This window comes from Parasteatoda tepidariorum, chromosome 2 (genome assembly GCF_982258835.1).
Source record: "Parasteatoda tepidariorum strain Cologne lab strain chromosome 2, Ptep-v5.0, whole genome shotgun sequence".
Taxonomy (NCBI): domain Eukaryota; kingdom Metazoa; phylum Arthropoda; class Arachnida; order Araneae; family Theridiidae; genus Parasteatoda; species Parasteatoda tepidariorum.
Window position 1 is genome coordinate 104,007,489 of NC_141756.1, and position 6,832 is coordinate 104,014,320.

Consider the following 6,832-nt stretch of genomic DNA (forward strand, 5'->3'; position numbering starts at 1 on the left):
TTTCATTTTGCTTATCATTTTTATTAATTACTATCATCTGAACGGTATTAAATTGCACAGAAATTTGGTATATATGAAAAATTATCACGTGATATGTATTGTATATTGAGATTTCAAATAATCTTTCCTTAAAGAAGGAAACGCAAAATAAACTTTCTATTCAATTCGGGGGCCCCCCTCTGATGTGGGGGCCTGGGCAACTGTCCGGTATGCTCTTGCCTCAGTCAGGATCTGATTACAATATGTTTCAACTTACCATTTAAATGCTGTATCAAATTTGAACACAATTATGGTTTCTAACGGTATATATATTGAAATCTACCAAATCATTTCCTAACATCCGCAAATGACTATGTCTTTCCTGCCAATGAATTGATTGCGATCAATAAAATGCTCTTTATTTTCTTTTGTTCTAACAAGGAAATAAAGATAAAATAACTCGTCATTTATGTAAATATTTAAGCATTGCTGTCTTTATGAATGTTTTTTTTTTTAAGAAAACAATCATATTTTGCGCTACAGGGAAGCCACGAAAATAGCTTTCAGATTGCTTGACGTTTGAAGAATTACTAGCTAAATGCTTAGTAATCGCAATAATTTTTTTTATATATATAATGAATAATTTTTTTAATGTCTTTGCCAGACAGCCAGTCATCTTTGTGGATATAACAAGATGCTCTTCATATTTTTTGTAATTTTTTAACTCAACCCAAAAAATCAAAGTAACTTGCAATTTAAGTATCGGTGTAAAACAATATTTATGAAAGTTATAAAAATAATTTATTTTAACCGAGAATAAATTGAAATTGAAATTATAAAATTTTGCGTTGTACGCAAAGGAAAACCACGAAAAAGTTGAAGATCAATAAAAGCCTCAAGTTACAATGCCATGCGAATTCTCCACTTTTTTCTGTAAAATACATTGTTCTAAAATTAAAGAAAAATTATCAATGGTATAAATATATATATATAAAAAAAAGTACAATGGGGGGTGTTTGAAACCCCTCCCCTTGCCTACGTGCTTGCTGCAAGCTAATATTATCTAGCGTTCGCCGTAATATTATTTTGCATTAGTTTTGATGCTATATAATATTAGATTGTGTATTTTCTAATATTTTCTTACGTTGCTTTTTATTTTTGGAGTAACTAGCAGGAAGATTTGGATAATAGTAGAATAATTCCGTGATATAATTTTACTTAATTTTCTTTATTGCTGTGAAGCAGTAAAACCTAGAACAATAGTTTTATAATGTCATTCCATGCATTATTTACTTAGCAATACAGAAATACTAAATACAATTATTTTACCGAACTCTGCTACCATCCATTTTCCTTCCTCTTACTCCAAAGTATATCTTATGTTCAGCTGATTTCCTTTTTCTTTCTTTTTTTGAATATTTCAAATTTATTCAAGAAATCATACTATATCACAGCTTTTAGTGATATTTGTTTTCATTTCTTCATACAATGGGTTTTCTGACAAATTTGATACCATTAATAATTTTCAAGTCTTTAATTTTGCAATGTACTCTTAATTTTTTTTTTAAGAAATGAGCTTATTTTATTAAAATCTCAATTGAATTTGTTAGTTTGTAAAACATATTTCATAAAATGTGTAACTTAAGTCATTTGTAATTTCACAATTATTATTCATTATTAATATTCTGAAATTGTAAATTTAAAAAAAAAACACACTACATGATTGCAAAAATAAATTTACATTTTTTTAATTGAGTTCAAAATTTAGCTTAATTATTTTCCCTTTAAAATGTAACACAAGTCATTCATTTCCAAAAATATTAAAATAAAATTATACCTTGAATTTTTTAATTGTTATATTTTGTAAAAATTGAGACAATAAAGAAAATTTAAAAATATTCGAATTAGAATTACTTGCTTGCATAAATGTTTTCTCTTTTTTCGCTAAAATTAAATGTAAAAATTCTTACGTAACTTTATCCTTATAGAATATGAAATTTTATATACAAAACACTTGAAACAAAACCCAAAGGCATCTGTAGAAATATTTTCAGGGAGTGAAACAAAATATAATAATTTAATAATATTGAATTGAATAAAAAATTCCGAGTTATAATTGAATAAAAAATTTCGAGTTTAGTTTGTTTGTTTAATCTATGGACTTCATTTAAAATAGTGCAACGTTTCACTAAAATGTTCAGTTCACTAAAATGCTATATTTTAAAAACTCGATGTGCTAGTCAAAAACTAATGCTATATTTGAATTCATGGCATCAAATTGATATGAAATCACATCAAAAATAGCACACAAACCACTGTTGACCAGTGTAATATATGAACTTGATATAGATACTGTGGTAGTAAGTTTTTATGGTCTTTCAAAACGGATATGGATACTCTTTGATTTGCCGGGCGACCACAAAATGTAGAACTCTGCCAATTTTTTGTAATTATATTTATATATAAACACATAAAAATTAAATAAATCAAAAAAATTGAAATAAATAAACACAAATTAAAAAGAATAAAAATTTAAGAATTGGTTCTTTGACTTTTTCGAATTTCCCTGCTCCTGGCTAATCGAAAAGTATCCCGATAAGTACCATTTTTTTAGATTTAGAAACCTTTATTTTCTACTTGTACTAAAATCAACAAAGCAGTAAACGTAATGAAAATTTTAAATATCACTATTCATCTCTTGTAAGCAAAGTAAAGTAACATTTACATTAAAATTTTATAACCCATTTCTTCATAAATAACATTATTTTTCACCAAGTTATATACGTTAAATTGTAGCTCTTAAAAAGAAGTTTAGGTATTTAGAATTTTTGTTGCAAGAAATGAGAGCAATAAGTAAGAAATTACAGAAAAACTGAGTGCCACACCTTAAATCTGGCGATCACTAGTGCAAAGAAACTACGTGTTGCCTTAAAAGAAAAATTGGGCCTGTGTTTTATCTGCTACTTGTACTAAAGAATCGATTTTTACATTCATTTTCTATTTATAATCAGCACTCGCTAAATTTGAAGCATAAACAATTCCCTTGAGGCGTGATGGCTCAGGGGATAGTGCATTCGCCTTCCAATAAGGTGAACCGGGTTCGAATCCCGGCAATGTCTGGTAGATACGAATTCCGCATCCAGCTTGCATCGACCACAACACTGACATGTAATAGTGGTCTTCCTCTTCTTCCTGTAACGCAAATGTGGGTTAGTTCCTTCAAAAAGTCCTCCTCGAAAGCCAATTTTTCCCACTACTTGATCTAGGAGTTCCCTTGTCTTCTGGATTGGGTTCAAAATGACAAAACTACGTAGCTGAACATTAGATGTATGTGACAACAATCAGAAAATTAATCTGTCTGTTTTATAATCTTAGTTTATCATATCTGGCCTTCTTATCAGTTTTGAAGGTTCGTTTGTTTATCAATATATCGATTTTCAATGAATGTCTAATAAGTCCTGGTTCTAAATATTGTCTGTTAATATTCTCAAATCTATATAAATTTTATGCATATAAAAACAAATTTAGAATTACTGTATATTACAATTGTCTTTTTTTAGATATATTGGAGAAATAAAGTTAATGGAATGTTAACTGAACAATCATGCTGGAATGTATAAAGAGGCTCATTTCTCAAGGAGATGAAGAATCACTTGAGTGCTTGTGTAAATTGCTGAAAACTAAGGGTAAAGAATTAGATGATCCAAATGTTGAAGGTTCAAAAGAAAGGGTAAGTGTACTTTGTTTTCATTTTGATCTGTGCTTGTAGTGTATCTACCACTACAAATATATAATTCCAATTCAGTAGTATATAAGACATGTTAACTCTATTCTATAGAGGGGTACCTTTTCATAGATGAAGGCTTACATTGTCGATAGCTATCATACCCGCAGTGCTTTTACTTGTAATAAAATGTGAGGAAAAGTTTTCTTGTAAATAATATATGTTTAAAAAGACAGCTTATCTTCAATTCAAGTACTTTTTGTTTTTGTAAAAGCTTATTAAACGCATACTTTCAGATTCGTAGAACAATAAATCTTTATACAGATTAAAATCTTTATAAGATTTTCTGATTCAATTTGGAGAGTTTCTAATAATTAGTATTGATTTTTAGATTTTAACTGCATTTTTGTTATGGTTTGCGTAAGTATTAATTCACAATGTGTCTTTAATTTTTTTTATTTATTATTATTTGTGACGATTTTATAAATATAAATCCTGTGTGATTGCAAGTATGGAAAATGATTATAATATTACCACTATAAATTCAATGCCACTATAAATTCAATACCACTATAAACACAATGTACAGTCCGCAAAAAAAAAAGATATCACCCTGAATAACTTTCGTTCTAATTATTGGATTTTCACAAACTAAGTATCAATCTTAAAGGTTTCTGGGGGTGACCTCAAATATGCTAATTAATTAGTGCTAACTATTAATTAAATTACGAAATTCTCTGAATAAACATATAATTTTTTTTTACATATTTGGAATCTAGACCCTTGAATTAGTGGGGGTAGACAAAATTTTAAAAAAATTCGGTGGTAAATTGGGTAGCAATAAAGGTTTATATATTTGGCGATAGTCCAGAAAACCGCCAAAAAAAAGTCGCCTGCGCAAATGAATATTTTAAGATAACCCATTGACTAATTCAAAAGAGGAATGCTTAATTTTACTAGGTTGCTAAGCACTCAAAATTTGACCGTAAAAAAACTGAAATAAAGTTCTGTGATTGCTTTAAGAGGTTTTATTAATTATTAATAGAAAATATCTCGAAGTTTCTAGGCAATAGACAATTTTTAAGCTGATTTCCGTCCAAAAAGCAAAAAAAAAATTTTTTTTAATCCCCTTTGAAAAGAAAATTTGAATCGATTTATAAATTATTTATTACGTTCTGAGTTTTTAGTATTTAAACACATGAACTTTTCATCTGATATTATTTAGATTATGTTGTTTTTGCTATATTTATTCGAGGATTTCATACTAAAATCAAATTAACATAACTTATTATAGCTATATACAAAATTTTAGGGATTATAATTTTTGAAGGGATAAAAAATGCTTGAAAAATAAAATGTAGATTGTATAGTAATTCTAATGCACATTCACAGAGTTTTCTATAATTTACGATATTTCTTTTTTCTATAACTCAAGGAATTGCTGAATGTTTAGTGGCATTTTAAAAACATTGAAATATGTTATGTTTAGGAATAAGATATTGAAATAATATGTTGCATATTGTATGATTAATTGTTTAAAAAATCACTTCATTCTGCTAGATATTTAGGTTACATGGTTTTCTTCGGATAAAGATGATTAGAAAATAGCATCCTCATGTTTCGATACATTCTGAAACTTACGTTCTCAAATTCACCATTAAGTGTCGCACAGCATATTCTTCAATTACGATAAGCTACATTTACCACCAAATACTGCTCCTATGATTATTTTTGTTTCCCTTATGTATATCTGATACTCTCTTTCTAAACAGAGCTTGTAAGATATTTAAGATACTGAAATAGGGGCACAAAAACTTAAAAGATAAAATATTTAATTTCATTAACTGAAAATATCTGGTCACAAAATTTTAATTTTTAAGTTAAATATAACTTTTACAATATTGATGCTCTTACGTTTTTAAAGACCACATGAATCCTGTTAAAATATTAAAATGCATATGTTTACTTTAACGAGTGTAAAATCCTTATCAAAATAATGATCAAGACTCAACTGTAAAACAGTATAATTGACAATAAAAGTCAACTGGCTTCAAAACATATGAAGAGGGTACTAAAAGTCGACAAGTTTCGAGCGTTCAAATATAATCGCCCATTCTCAACTCTTGTCAAGTTTGAATAACTTGTGACTTTTATTATTCTACGCTCAAAACATGTCTATTTTTACTATTATCTATTATTTTTTTAAATCAATGAAGTTTTTATATTTTCGATTCAGTTTCTTGTGATAATCCATTTAGTTACACAACATATTAAAGTATTTCACTCGATATTAAAATAAGTTTTACATAAGTTAGAGGCACAGGTTCTTAGATTGAAAAAATTAATAATTCACTGCTTTGTGAAAAAATCAATGCAGTACAATTTTTTTTTTTTGCTGCAAACCTTAACATTTTAACTCAAGGACATAAAAAAATTCCGTTTACAATTGAAATTTCAAAAGTCGAATGTGAAAATGGAATGTCCCCTAGCACCAGGAATCGAAATTAAATAGTTACAAGGACAACTATTTAAAACAAGTTAGCGTTCCTGTCCAACTCGAAGTTGTTTGAAAAGGTATTTTTTATATATCGATTTCAAAGTTTATTTTACATATATTTTAGGGTATACATTCAGAATATTTCGATCGAGTTTAGTTTTACACCTTTATTTGCTTAAAATTATTAAATAATTTGCTTGAAATAAATTATTCAAGCTACATGATTTAATGCATTTATAGTATAATAGTAAACGGGGCTTCCATCGCATATCCTTAACCTTAATACCGTTATAAATGGAATAAGCTTAGATAAATAATAAAAGTTAATTTTCAAGGAATAATATGTTTCGATCAAACAGATTTCATTCTGGAAGCAGCGAAATATTGAGTAGATCCCTTGGAACAATATAAGTCTTTAAAAAAACTTGACTATAATTTTGAAAGGAACTTTACTTTAAAGAAAACCTAAATTAAAGTACTAAAAAAATTGATTAGTATATTAATGAGGAAATAATAAACTTAAAAGGGTAAGGAATAAGATTTTTAAAAATGTTAAACTTTAATTAAATAGTTGGTAAAATAGTTCTGCGAAACACTTCCGGAAATTTCTTTTAAGATTAAGACGATATAGG